The 14,732-nt window shown below is 46.3% G+C and overlaps 1 protein-coding gene and 1 long non-coding RNA gene across 2 annotated transcripts in view; one reads left to right on the top strand and one right to left on the bottom strand.

Annotated features, from left to right (window-relative positions):
• Window positions 1-14,732, top strand: part of LOC138528305 (5-hydroxytryptamine receptor 3E-like) — a 482,037-nt gene that overhangs the window by 65,943 nt on the left and 401,362 nt on the right. The window lies entirely within an intron of this gene.
• LOC138528310 (uncharacterized) overlaps window positions 5,002-14,732 on the bottom strand; it is a 62,818-nt gene continuing 53,087 nt past the window's right edge. Inside the window, exons 2-3 of the long non-coding RNA XR_011284117.1 lie at window positions 6,271-6,330; window positions 5,002-5,859 (exon numbers count right to left, since the gene is read on the bottom strand). This is a non-coding gene — a long non-coding RNA (uncharacterized lncRNA). The remainder of the gene's footprint in view (window positions 5,860-6,270; window positions 6,331-14,732) is intronic.

Here is a 14,732-nt window from a genome sequence, read left to right as displayed (position 1 = left end):
CGGGAGGAATTGTAGAGTGTAAGATGTGAGTTGGGAGTATGATTTGGAGTGTGGCAGGGGCTGGGCAGTGCAAATTGTGACTTAACAGTGTGACATAGCACGTGAGTATTTGTATGACAGAGTGAGAGGTTAAGGAATGCAAGTTGTGATGGAGAGTTGGTGAGATGTGTGTTGGTGAGAGAGGTGTGTGGGTGTTTGGAGGATTGGAGAACATAGAAGGGGAATATTTTCAGCATTACAATTAATAATGATCAATTTAGTTAATACTATTAAATAGGCATGAACATTAAACCAGAAATGTAGCCAAATCAAACACTGTTCTGCCAAGCCAGAGACATTTGGGACTCTTGCTATTAAATTAATACAAAAGATACATAATAATGATACCCTGGCTCTCTTGTAGCCTTGCACGCTGCCTATTTCCTGCAATGTGGCAATCTTACACCCTCGAGTTAATACAAAATGTCCCGCAAAAATGCTGCAATAAATAAAGGTTTGTGCTGCAAAATTTGCCATTTCATGCTGCAAAATATGCCATTTCATGCCGCAAAATCCTGGAAGGTCTGATTCCCCACAGTGGTAAAGAACTGTCACACCCATGATTCTCTCTGGGTGCTAGAGCTAGGCATTTCCTCTACCTCATCTTCTTGGTCCTCTTCATTGTCTTTTGAAGTATTGCACTTTTTTTGTTGTGTAGGTCCTCCAGCTGGTGGTGGCTCTTGGAAGGAGGGATGGTAATAGCTGATGTCATTTTCTATTTGTTACTATGAAAATGCAAATAAAAAGTGTTTTTAAATAAAAGATAAATATCAGTTTTGCTAATTTTCTTCCAAATATGTGCTGTGTGCTATATTGTTAATGGATAATGAGTAGAAATATGTGTAGGAGCTGTGAAAGGGTAAATATTGAGCTTCAAAGTTCCTAGATGAGTTGGAAAATGCTGTTCTGAACTTTTCGCAAAGCACGGATGCGTTTGCAAAGAAGTCATCAAGCCGCGCACAAGCATGTGGTTACTTGACACTGTCTGAAAAGTCTGTGATGACGTCAGCTTTTCGCGAACATCGATGAACACAAAAACAGTAGAATACATTGCAAAAAGTGTATAGACGTGTTAAAAATGATGTTATAAGTTGGAGAACAGCTGTGTTATAAGGTGAAACTTTGTAAATTGGACACAAATGTTGCCTATTGGGGTAAGTATTAGTAAATTGCAGGAGATTAAGGGTGCACTGCTAAAAACCTATGAAATTCACTGAAAAAACTTAGTTAAAGGGACGTTATGGTTAAGTTACCCTAATAAAAAACGATGGAATTCAATGAAAAAACTTTGTTAAAGGGATGTTATGGTTACAAGTTAAACCGAAAAACCTCAGAAATTCCCCAGTTATGTAAGCTAAGAAACCATAACTTGCACCACCACTGTACACTGCTAAGACTAACACCCAGGACATGAAAGATGACATCACAAATGTAATTGATGACATCACTGCTGACATCACATATTAAATACATTTTAATAAACAGTCCCTTCGAAGGAATTGTTTTTAATGTTGGATACAAGATGTTAGGGGTGATTGGGAGAGCTGTCATGAACTACTTAATGTATTAAAGAATGTACTCATGCAAACAAATCATTATATTCTAGTGAAGAGGAACCTAATGATTTACATTACTTTACATTTCTACTGCGGTCAGATACCCGAAGGCTTAAGGGCGCAAGCATTAAAACGTAAGACAGACAATACGAGACGTATGCCACTTGGCGGGCAGGATTCATACTTAAGGGCAGGGCCGGTCGGAAGTTCCATCAGACTAGTAGAAAAGGAGTGTTTTCAATTTCCTTTTAAACATATCTGTAGACTCAGTACGCCTGAGGTCAGGGGGCAGGTCCTTCCAGGCTAGTGGAGCGGCTATGATAAAAGCTTCCTTCTGGGCTTTATTTGTTTTACAGCGTACTGTTTTTATTTGATTTTAGGGATCTGGGGCTCTGTTTTTTCACAATAGCTTCTGATAAATAGGCTGGCATGTGGCCCATGAGACATTTATGTGTGATGAGTAACATCCTGAAATGTACTCTGGCTTTGACAGGTAGCCAATGCAGGCTTTGTCTTGCCTCAGACACGTGGTTCTTCCATCTCAGGCCCTTTGCAACCCTCAATGCGCTATTCTGAATGACCTGGAGGCGGTTAAGGTCTATTTGTGCAATGCCAACTAAAAGGCTGCAACTATAATCCATTTTTGATCCAATAATGGCCTTAGCTAAAGTCTCTGTGTTCTTTTCCGATATCAATGGACAAAGGTTGCTGAGAAGCTTAATATAGTATGAGGATGTGGAGACCAGGGTGCTCACCTGGGCTTTCATGTTCAAGTTCTTGTACAAAGTAATACCCAGTGTTTTTACTTTTTTCTTCACCTCGATGTTGCAGTTATCAATATTAAAGCTATTGCACAACGGGCCTGTTGGTGAATAGGATGTATTCTTTTTCCAGAATGTTGAAGAATGGCACCATAAAGATGTTATATAGACAGGGTGACATGCACGCCCCCTGAGGAACCCCGTACAGCAATGGGACCGGTTTTGCCTCTGCTACCCCACTAGCAACCCTCCTCTGTCTTCTGCTCAGAAAGGAAGTGATCCATTGCGTGGCTTGGTCTGAGAAGTGGGCGGTGTCCCTTAACCTGGCGATCAAGATGGAATGATCCACCAGGTCAAAGGCTGCTGAGAGGTCTAAAATCATAAGCAGAAAGGTTTGACCATTATCAATGGTTTGGAGCAGCTGGGATTTTAGAACAAGAACAGCAGTCTCCGTCCAGTGATTCTGCCTGAAAACAGATCGGTGTTTGTGCAAAATCTGCGAGTTATTGAGATGGAGTGATATCTGATTATAAGCAACCCTATCCAGTATTTTCAGAATTAATGGGGTATTGGTGATGGGTCTATAATTTGTTGGGGTTAGAGCACATAGATTGTTTTTTTTTTTTAAGCGAGGGAGTAATCCAAGCGTTCTTAAGAGCTTTGGGGTGCAATTTTGGGCAAAAGAGGTGTTAAAGAATTTTCGTGAAAGCTGGAATGAGCAGAGGAGAACACTCATTGATTATCATGGCAGAGCAAGGATCCCCCTTGCAGCTAGTGGTTTTGAGCTGCGAGATAATCTTAGTTCATTTTGCTCCAGAAACGGGTGAGAAATTAAAGGGCTGGTGAGCCTTAGCCTTAACTGGGGTGTCACAGAGTTCTGACGCAGAATCGCTATTTAGGGAGAGTTCTTTATCTGCGATGATATCTTTAATCTTTTCCAGTTTACCAGTCATTGCTGACTGGACATTGGTGTAACAAATGTCATTTTTTTATATTGGATCTATGTTTGGACATTTTTGCTGTTCCTGTTCCTTTAGAGTTTTGAAAAGTTCCTTGCTGTCTGAGGTTGCATTTATAATTCTATCGTTAAGAGATTCCTTCTTAGCCAAAAGGAGCGCTATTTTATTAACCCTTGCTGCTTTTTTTTATGTGTCCAGGCTGAGCAAGTCTCGGCTCTTTCTCCATGCATAAAAGTATTTGATTTTTTTAGCTTTAAGTTCCATGAGATTTGCATTGAACCAGGTGTTGCATCTAGGTTTGTCATGACAAAGTTTTTTCTTCAGTGGTGCCAATTCCTCCATCAGTTCACTAAAGGATTCTACGAGAGTATTGGTAATGTCATGTAGACTTCCTGAGTTGAGAATCTCTGAGGTTAGGGCTCTGGTCCATGGTTTTAGATTTTCTAATTTTAGTTTCTTGTCATTTCTAACTAGTCTTGATACCTTAGAGTCATATGTATCGTACATACATATAAGCAATGGTTGCAGCATGCGCCATAGAAGTACAATATTTTTAATGTTGTAATTTCCGATAGTAAAATAATAACTGCTACCCTATGAGAGTTGTGAGTAATGTTAAACATGGAATAAATAGGTAACAATTGAAAACTTACCACACACTTCTGTTAGTAGAAAACATACATATAAAAACGCACAATGCATACAAATTAGAGGCACATACAGGGAAACTAAAGTAAGGAAGAAAGAAACAACAGCACCAAAAAATGACAATAACGTTAGAGTTAATCATCATGTACACATATTAATTGTGTGTTTGAGGCGTGCTTATTGCCCCATGTATGTGCACTATGAGCTCAGAATAAACTCTTTTTAGAACATATAAAAAGGTTAATGTGTAGATATCTAGCACCTTTTAAATTATCTAAATTCTCATTGTCAGTAAAAACAAAAACCAGCCTAATCCTGTCAGTAAACAAAAGCAAATGGTCCAGATATGTGATGTCATCAATGATGTCATCAATGACATTTGTGATGTCATCTTTCATGTCCTGGGTGTTAGTCTTACCAGTGCACAGTGGTGACGCAAGTTATGGTTGCTTAGCTTACCATAAATGGCGAGGTTTTTCGGTTTTACTTGCAACCATAATGTTCATTTAACAATGTTTTTTCATTGAAAGTCATAGGTTTTTTCTTAGTGCAACTTAACCATAACGTCCCTTTAACAAAGTGTTTTCATTATATATATATATATATATATATATATATATATATATATATATTACTACACATTCAAAGCTCCATGAATATCTTGGATGCTCCTAAAGCCAACATAATGGCCAGTTGAACTTGGAAATTATGAGCCGATGGCACGTTCAACACACGCTGAAATAACTCATAACAACGCATTTTGATTGCAAGTCTTCCGTGATTTCACCAAGTATACACTCTATGTGCCACAAGAGGGTACCATCTCATGAAAGAATGTAAAATCTTCAGTTTGAAAGACGTACAATATACACTGCTTGAAGATAATATTTAAAAATGATTTGCTATGGAACATTGCGAGTATCAATGCCAAGCAGGCATGCCTATGTACCACGTATAGCCTGAGTGCAACCACGTGATGGATTCAGGATGAGGCAGGCATTCGTGACAACATGGCAATGAAGTACAGACAAAATATAGTTACATTGCAGTTTCTTATTTTTGTTTAAAGGGTGCCTTCATAATAAGTTGGAGTGTTTCACGATCACTTCTGACAACTGTTGATGTTACATTTTTAAGCTAAATCAACATTGAACACAAAAAACGATACTAAAAAATGTCCACAACCTGAAACAGTATCTTGCAAAAATAATGATTTGACAGAAAGCGTGTCACACTTTTGCAGTGACTAGTGATCACATTACATTTTAATAGTGAAAGCCTCACAGATTCCCAGAAAATAATAAAAAAGTAAAGAATCATTTAGAAATACGCATGCTAAAAACATATTATTTATATCACAGGATAAGTATGAATGGTTTACTGGATGAATAAAAGGCAACTAGCAATGCCATCACGTTGAAAAGAATACCTCCTGTCAGGCTGGTGAAAGTACAGTAATATTCATAACAGTGACTTTTGGCAAATATTTTCAATAAATTAATGCTGTACTCACGTATAAATGCGAACACGTGATCGAAATGTGCTACCAAGTTCATGCATCAAGACCATCAGCATTTGAAAGACTGAACAGCTAACACGCACTGCCCTAAAGTGACTTTGCTGCCTTATGCACTTTGGAGGAAGGTTGTTTTTGTATAGGCAGGCGCTATAAGTTCTTTTCTCCTGACAACAGGCATTTTCTTCTTATGAGGGATTCAGTTTGCAGAGGTGGCTGGCACAAAGAGGAAACATTTTCCATTCGACTTGGTTCAAGATCAGGAAAATCATCCTCGATGTCACTGCCTTCCTCAGCTTATCCTTGACTTTGTTCGCCTTTAATTTCTTTATCTGTGATTTCTGGTTCAGAGATGAAACCATGAAGCCCTGCCATTGAAACTTTAAAATATGCTTAGTAGATAAAAGATGAGCCACAAAAGAGACATGTTGAAAAAAGTATATACACAATTGGTATTAGCATAACAATAATATTCAAATAATGTATTTGCGAAATCTGGTTCCAAAGTAAAAATGGTTATCCCACAGTTTGTTAAACTAACAATTCACGAAGGATATGTAGGGAAAATGCTTAATACAAAACCATTTCAAAATATTAAAGTTAGTAAACCTCATTGAATCAGTTGCATAAAAAACAGATAAGTGGAGAGATAGTAGGATAAATGCGGACATGACAGTAAAAGATCCTTTCATTTTCGAAAATTGTTGAAATAATTATCTATGGATGCGTACATATATTCCACTGAAAAACAATATGGTTCATTGATAACATAAATAATGTAAAACACTTACTTTGAATCATGTAGGTGATGTTCGAGTAAGTTGCAGTTTCAACGAGCTGCAGAAATTGCTCTACCAAAGAGAAAAAATAGTTGAAAACAAAGAACTAACAACGAAACACACATGCGGATGATAACGTGAAAACCGAGAAATACTTTGTTGGTATGTACTGCAGGCAAAAGCGTCTTCCACATTTCCATGGCGACCTGGTTGCATAAATGCATTTGCAGCATGTCTGAGGCCTCGATTCTCATCAAGGTGTTAAGTACCGAAAAGGACGGTTGTTAAGACCTATTCTGAAGGTGGAGCATTCTTCCGAAATCGGAAGTAATGCGCCACTTTCAGAATACATGTGGCGGTTGCTAGGATGGGTTGGAAACCAACCTAGCAACCGCCACATTTGTAAACTGGCTTTTTGGAAGCCTATTCTTGTGGCACTCCTCCAGTTAAGGGGGTAATTCATAGAATTCAGCGCACAAGTGGCGCATCCGGCTGGCGCACAATGTGCGTGTGCGACAGTCTGCGCCAGCTGCGTGCGCCAAAATCAATTTCCGCGCACAGCGTATGCATGGATTTTAACATCCATTACCAGCCGTGGTGCAGAGTGGCGCAGCGACCCTGCAGCAGCGCCAGTTATGCCCCCAACCCCTCCCTGTGCGCCATGCACAGCGCACAAATCCCGTACACGGCGCACAGACCAGTGGACCAGCATACAGGCCCCCAACCACAAAAATGCCTGTAAAACTCCCCGCGCACCCCTCCGAATACACGTACACCCCTGCGCGTGGAGTTTCCCATGCGATTGTCCCTGTGCAAGCGGGGTACGTGTATTTCGGGGGTGCGCGGGAAGTTTCACTCGCGATTGTCCCTGTGCGAGCGGGGTACGTGTATTACTGGGTTGAGCGGGAAGTTTCACACGTGATTGCCCTGTGCGAGCGGGGTACGTGTATTTCGAGGGTGCGCGGGAAGTTTCACACGCGATTGGCCCTGTGCGAGTGGGGTATGTGGATTTCTGGGTGCCCGGGAAGTTTCACACGCAATTGGCCCTGTGCGAGCGAGGTACGTGTATTACTGGGTGTGATGCCGGAAATGCATCTGAGGGACAGGGCCTCTGAATCCTTGTCCTTTTTCTGTTTTTACCGTGTGTTCTGTCATGTTTTCTGCCCAGGAGTCCATGAGGGACTCCTGGCAGTGCAGCTCTCTTTTGGTTTGGTGAACAGACCCATGGGATACCCTTATGGCACCCATGGGTAGGGGTACAACCCTGTGCCCCTAGTGTATGTTTTTGGGCACCTGTGGGTGGCCCACAGAGCAGGGTATGGGCTGGTGGCAGCTCCATGCTGAATTTGACAGGTGCTCTGGGTGTCCTCCATTTTGGGATACCCAGGCCCTGCCATTGGAATCAGTTGATTCCTGATAGGAAACAAGATGGCCCCTGTGGCCTCTTGCTTTCTATTGCCTGTTATCTTGTTTTTCCCAAAGTCCTGGGAAGCCCTGACTCTGTCCCTTCCCCCTGACTGGCTGTTGGGTGGAAGTTCCATATATGGTGTTGTTGTGAAGGCCCAGCTAGACTGACTGGAGCCTTCCCAGTGACTGTATGTTGTGGGTACCTCCTGTGGGTGGGACCTGGGTGAATGGAGTGTGTGACCAATATACACTCCTTGTTGTGGTTGTCTGGTTTCTGGCATGAGAGACAAAGACTGAGACAGCCCTGCCCGAAACTGGCCTGAATGCAGTGTGTAGTGTTGAATGGCTGGGTACTTGTCCCAATCCACATTCCTTGTTGTGAGTGTCTGAAAGGGAGGAGTGTGGCCTGAATGCACTGTGTGCCTGATTGGCTGACTGACTGCATGAATGCCCTTCTGTGTGATTGGCTGCTGTGTGTGTGCCAGCAGTGTGGATGAGAGACAGAATAGTATATCTGGGGACCTCTCACCACTGGAAATTGTTCAGAAGCATTCAGAAGCTGAGTCTCCACTCAAGAGTAACTGGATTTGCTGATCCTCGACGTCCAGCTGGAAGAAGAAGACTTGCTGTGGCATTTGCTTCGACGGAACTGAAGGTTGTCGAAATCGTCGAGGACTGACCCGAGAGAGGACCTGGTAAGGCGCCCTCTTCCCGTGCTCCGAGGGACCATCGAGCACCGCTGAATCTTCGCCGAAGCTCCCTGGACGGCAGACCATCGAAAGGCTGCCGACCGGAGAAGGGGACTGCCGAGGAGACCGAAGTAAAGCACCCGGACATCGACGCTGTCGAAGTCCATTGCCGTCGACCAGGGTTCGCAGGTCTGTGCAACCGCTGGAGGCCCGTCGAAGTTGTGTTGCCCAGCCGGGGGAACCACTTGACGCCGAGCCGCCGACGACCGGAGCCGTCCGCTCCTTGCCTAAGAACATTTGACTCGAAGGACTCCCTCGTCCGCACCGTCGACCGCTTTTGCCCTGCCGGAGAAAGTCGAGGACGACCAACGCGCCGAGGAGAATCCGCCGGTGGGTTTCCCGCCACCTCACGATCCCAAAGACTCGAGCGACTCGACGCCCTTGCTGGGCTCCCGTCTCTACAATCTTTGCGGTCCAGAACTATTGTCATCGAGGTGCCCCGCACACCTCCGCCTTGCAGGACGCCGACGCCGACGAGCACCGCTCGGACGAAGCTGCCGCCTCTTCGACATCGTTCTACCTCGTTTGTCGACGGACGTTCGACGCCCCGTGCCTCCCGCTTGAAAGGGAAGGCATTCAAGAAGGGCCGTCGATTCCCCGTCGCCGAACCCCGAGGTCTTCGACGTTTCTCGACGCCTCTCGACGATCCGTGACTCCTGCTTAAAAGGGGGTCATTCAAGAAGGATCTGTCGACGCCTCTTCGAAGAACTCGACTCCACCAGGTACATTGGGGGGGTAAAAACATTGTAGGAGAGAATAAGACTGTTGAACAATATACGGACTGGGCTTGTGTCATATCCCTTTATTTTACAGGTTGCCCAGGTGGGGGGATCCCCACACAGAACTGTGTCCAGTAGCTAGGGCCAGTATTCTGCCTATTGTTTCAACCATCTTTTATCTCTCCTCTCTCTATTGCTGGTTCCCTTCTTATTGATCTGTGTGCCATTTTTACAGTATTGTGAATGCACTTTAATGAGGTCTAATATTAGTGGTACCACTTTAGAATTGTAGATATTTATCATTATTGGTTTTCCTGAGCACAAAGTGCGTTGTTGTGATAAGTGTACATAACCCTTGAATATTAATTATATAAAGACTGTGTTTTCAGTAATACAGTGTGTGGACATTCCTTTGTGGGGGGCTTGGGGATACACTGTACTTAAGAACCAGCCTGCATCACCTCCTGAGAAGCTAGGCCTTGATTGCTCGTCCATCGCTACCGTATTAGAGAATCTTGGCTGGGGTCCTCTGTGCCTCTCCTCTACCATATAGAGAGCGGAAGTACAGACCCCCCCACCGGTCTTTACAAGCTGGTGGCAGCGGTGGGATGCTTATGGTTTTAAGACTCAGTGTATAACCGTGCCACTTACAAAATATCCGCACTTTATTAGATTAAGGTTTGGGTGTGTACCAAATAACTGCATTACAGGCAATGGAGCCCATTGCAAATGGTAAATTGACTCGGATGAGCTTAGAGGCTCTCCAGAGTGCTTGTGAAGCCAGGGAGTTGGACTTTGTGGATAAGTCTAGGGCTGAGCTGATAGCTGCCCTGGTGGACTACCAGACTGATGGTGAAACCCTTGACGAAGGGGGGGATGCAACCCGTGAGGACTCTGCCCCTGGGGTTGTCGCTGAATCTGTTTCTGGGAATGCCACCATTCCTGCTGCCTCTGTTCCAAACCCCAGCAATTCCATGGAACTTGAGTTATTAAGGATGAAATTGGCCTTTGAATATCGCAAGTTGGAAATAGAAGCTGAGCTTAAGAAAGAGGAGCTGGCACAGCAAGTGGAACTCAAGAATAGGGATCTTGCGCTCAAAGACAAGGACACTGAATGTCAGAGAATCCAGCTAGAGAGAGCTAGAGTGGAGACTTCAGCTAGACCAATTGAGAGTGGCAGGTCCCCAGCCACCAAGTTTATGAAAGATTTGGTTGGTGTGTTTGTGGAGGGTTCAGATATCCTCCAATGGATTGAAGCGTTTGAAATGGCTTGTGCAATTCATGATGTAGATAAAAGAGATTGGGCTAAGTGTTTGTTAAGCAGAGTGCCTCAAACTGGATATGACTGTATTCTGAAGCTGAGTGTGGAGGAAAGGGGTCAGTATGCGTGTATGAAGTCTGCTTTGATTGCCAAGTTTGGCAAGACACCTACCCAATACCTTAAAAGGTTCAGGGATTTTAAGAAAAGAGAGAATGTGTCTTGGGTTGACTGGGTGAGTACTGCGCACATGAACATGATGGGGTGGATTGACGGTTACAAGGTGAAAACTTTTGTTGAGTTGTCCCACCTCTTGTTTTTTGAGCATTTTTCTGAAGCCTGTTCACCAGAGCTGCGTCAGTATGTGGCTGACCAGAACATTTTGGACCCCTTTAAGCTGGCTAGGTTGGCTGACAAGTGGGTCTCCCACCGGGTGTCCCCTAAGGACTCCAGTGGGAAGGACAAGGACAAAGAAAAGGGGACCTCTCAGAAAGCTGAGGAGTCCCAAAAGCAATCACAGTCGGGTAAACCAAAACCTTCCTCTCCTAAGACCCAAAAATCTGGTGGGGATAAGTCCTCTGTGGGTGGGAATAAGAGTAGTGGTCCACCTGCTGCAAAGCAGGTTCCCAGTGGTTCCAGTACCGTACCCCGCACTCCTGGCACTTGTTGGGATTGTGGGGCTCTGGATCACAAAAGGGGTGACCCCAAGTGTAAAGGTAAGGCACTTGGAGTACAGGCTGTCAGCCTGACCTACCCTTACCCCGTGGCTGAGGTGGAGGCCACTGTCCTCCCCTCCTCTACAGGAATCACATTTGGTGCTCCGGTAGAGATTTCCTTAGTGTCCCTTGGGGCCTGGGACCAGTACGCAGAAGTACTGGCAACTATCCCGCAGAACACCCGTAGGTTTTTGAGAAGTGTCCTCTTGAATGGCCAGCCTTCTACTGGTTTGAGAGACACTGGGGCAAGCATGACAGTGGTGGACAGGACCCTGCTCAAGCCAGAGGACTATGTAGGTGCTCCTCTGAGAACCACCAGGTTAGCTGGTGGGCCTCCCAAATTATCGCCTGTAGCCCTAGTCACACTCATAATTGGAGACAAGACAGCAAAGCTTCCTGTCCTGGTTCAGGACAATGTCCCTGCTAACATTCTGTTAGGAAATGATCTAGTAGAGTTGGGGTTGATCTCGGATGGTCTTCCCATGACTGCTGCTGCAGTCACTAGGTCACAGGTGACACCGGGTTTGGCTGTGAGTCAGGTACCCGAGCCAAAGGCGAGGCCTAAGGCAAGAAGAAGGAAGACCAAGAAGGCCACCTCTGTGGAGGGAACACCTTCTCTTCCTGCTGTTCCGACAGCACCCATTGGGATCCATGCTCCGGACGGGCTGGGTCCAGCGGAAAACCCAAACTCAACTCCTGTGGGAGAAGAGACAGAAGACTCTCCTGTGGGAGAGGTTCTCAACCCGGAGGATCATCCCGACCTTCAATGCTTGTTAGCTGAAGGGGGACCCTCCCGGGCAGACTTCTGTAAGGGACAGAGAGAGTGCCACTCTCTCGAGGGCCTGAGGAAACAGGCCCTGTCCCAGGCACAAGGTGAAGTGCCTAGGACATTCAAGATTTATTGGGAGGGTGAGCTCCTTGTTAGTGAGCCCACTAAGCCCGAACCTGGTGCCCGCAAGAGGTTGGTGGTACCCCAGGTTTACAGGCCCTTCCTACTGCAGTTGGCGCATGAGGTGCCCTTGGCTGGTCATCTTGGGACCAAGAAGACTAAGCAGAGGCTCTCTGCCCATTTCTACTGGCCACGGATGGGAGTAGAGGTGGAGTCCCACTGCAGGACCTGCCCAACTTGTCAGTTGTCTGGCAAGACTGGAGGCAGGGTCATTGCCCCACTGCAGCCATTACCAGTGGTTGGCACACCATTTGAGAGGGTGGGCATCGACATCGTCGGTCCCCTTGACCCTCCCACTTCAGGTGGACATCGGTTCATCCTGGTCTTGGTAGATCATGCCACCAGGTACCCTGAGGCAATACCCCTTCGGACTGTTACTGCCAAGGTGGTTGCCAGGGCTCTCCTGGGCATTTTCACCCGTGTTGGATTCCCCAAGGAGGTTGTCTCTGACCGAGGATCCAACTTCATGTCTAGTTACATGAAAACCATGTGGAAAGAGTGCGGGGTAACCTACAAGTTCTCCACCTCTTACCACCCCCAGACCAATGGTCTGGTTGAGAGATTTAACAAAACTCTCAAGGGCATGCTAGGTGCTTGGGAAGAGCCCCTAAGGAGGAAATGGGATCTCCTCCTGCCATGCCTGCTGTTTGCTTACAGAGAGGTACCTCAAGAGGGTGTTGGTTTCAGCCCCTTTGAGTTACTCTTTGGACATCCCGTGAGGGGGCCCCTCGCCTTGATCCGAGAAGGCTTGGAAGCCACCCCTCCAGGTCCCGCCAAGCAAGTGGGGGACTATGTGTTAGGCCTCAGGCGGAGGATGACACAAATGATGGGTCAGGCAACAGCAAATCTCAAGGCCAGCCAGGAATTGAATAAGTACTGGCATGACCTGAGAGCTTCGCAAGTGGATTGGACTCCGGGACAGGAAATCCTTGTGATGGAGCCTACCAAGCCTAGAGCTTTGGCAGACAAGTGGACTGGACCCTTCAGGATCATCTCCAAGATGGGCGAAGTCAATTATCTGGTGGACATGGGAGCCTCTGGGGTAGCCCCCCAGGTATTCCATGTCAACAGGCTCAAGCCTTTCCACAGGCGAGCAGAGGTCTCATGTCTCTTGCTAGCTTCAGGGCAAGAAGAGGATGAGAGTGAGCCCCTTCCTGATTTGCTGCATAGCAACCCTCAGGATGGCTCAGTGGAGGGAGTACAACTCTCTCCCGATTTGACAACAGAGCAGCAGAGGGCCTGCCGGGCTTTGCTCCAGCAGTATGCCCCTCTGTTTTCACTGACACCGGGCCTTACACCGTGGTGTAAGCACGAAATTGACACTGGTGACAGTGTGCCTGTCAAAAGCAGGAGCTATCGTATGTCAGATACCGTCAAAAACCACATCCAGGCTGAGGTCGCCAAGATGTTGGATCTGGGTGTTATTGAACCCTCCACCAGTCCCTGGTCCAGTCCAGTGGTCCTTGTCCCCAAGGCAAGTTCCCCGGCGGGTACCAAGGATTGGAGGTTCTGTGTGGACTACCGAGGAGTCAATGCCGTCACCAAAACTGACGCGCACCCATTGCCCAGGGCTGATGAGCTCGTGGACACTATAGGTGCTGCCAAATTTGTGAGCACCTTTGACCTTACCTCAGGCTATTGGCAAATAGCTCTGACGGACCATGCCAAGGAAAAGACGGCATTCTCCACACCTGAGGGACTCTACCAGTTTAGGGTCATGCCCTTTGGGTTGAAGAATGCCCCTGCCACCTTCCAGAGATTGGTCAACCATGCGCTCAGTGGGCTGGAAGCCTTTTGTGTGGCTTACTTAGACGACATTGCCGTCTACAGTTCCACCTGGGAAGAGCATTTGACACATCTGGATAAGGTGTTGCAGGCCTTGAAAAGGGCTAACCTCACTATCAAGGCCACCAAGTGCCAGATAGCTCAGGGGAAAGTTACCTATCTTGGTCATGAGGTAGGAGGGGGTCAAATCCAACCTCTCTCCAGTAAAGTACAGGACGTACAGAACTGGGAGACTCCCACTACTCAAACCCAGGTGAGAGCCTTTTTGGGCCTCACTGGGTACTATCGCAATTTCATGGCAGACTATGGAACCATAGCTGCACCCCTGACAGCTCTAACTTCACCCAAACAGCCTAGGAAGGTTAATTGGACTGAAGACTGTCAGAGGGCCTTTGATGGCTTGAAAGAAAGTCTGTGTAGGGCACCTGTGTTGAGTGCGCCTGACTACAGCCGACCCTTTATCGTCCAGACGGATGCCTGCGACACCGGAATTGGAGCTGTCTTGTCCCAGTTAGATGACAAAGGGAGAGAACATCCTATCATATTCATCAGTAGACAACTCAAGGGTAGAGAACTTAGGTGGGCTACTGTTGAAAAGGAATGTTTTAGTATAGTTTGGAGCCTTAGGCATTTTAGGCCCTACCTTACGGGGTCCACCTTCAAGGTCCAAACAGATCATAAGCCCCTGAAGTGGCTTATGCAGATGAAGGGTGAGAATCCGAAATTGCTCAGGTGGTCGATTAGCCTACAAGGGCTAGACTTCACCATAGAGCACAGACCAGGGAAGAGTCACGATAATGCAGATGGCCTTTCCAGAAGGTATGTTGACCGTCTGGATGAGGGTGTCTATCCCGTGGGAGATTAGGCACCCTCCACCTCAGTCTGGGGGGG

The sequence above is a fragment of the Ambystoma mexicanum genome, chromosome 1q, assembly GCF_040938575.1.
Source record: "Ambystoma mexicanum isolate Mex_15411 chromosome 1q, UKY_AmexF1_1, whole genome shotgun sequence".
NCBI lineage: Eukaryota > Metazoa > Chordata > Amphibia > Caudata > Ambystomatidae > Ambystoma > Ambystoma mexicanum.
This window is presented reverse-complemented; position numbering and strand designations above follow the sequence as displayed.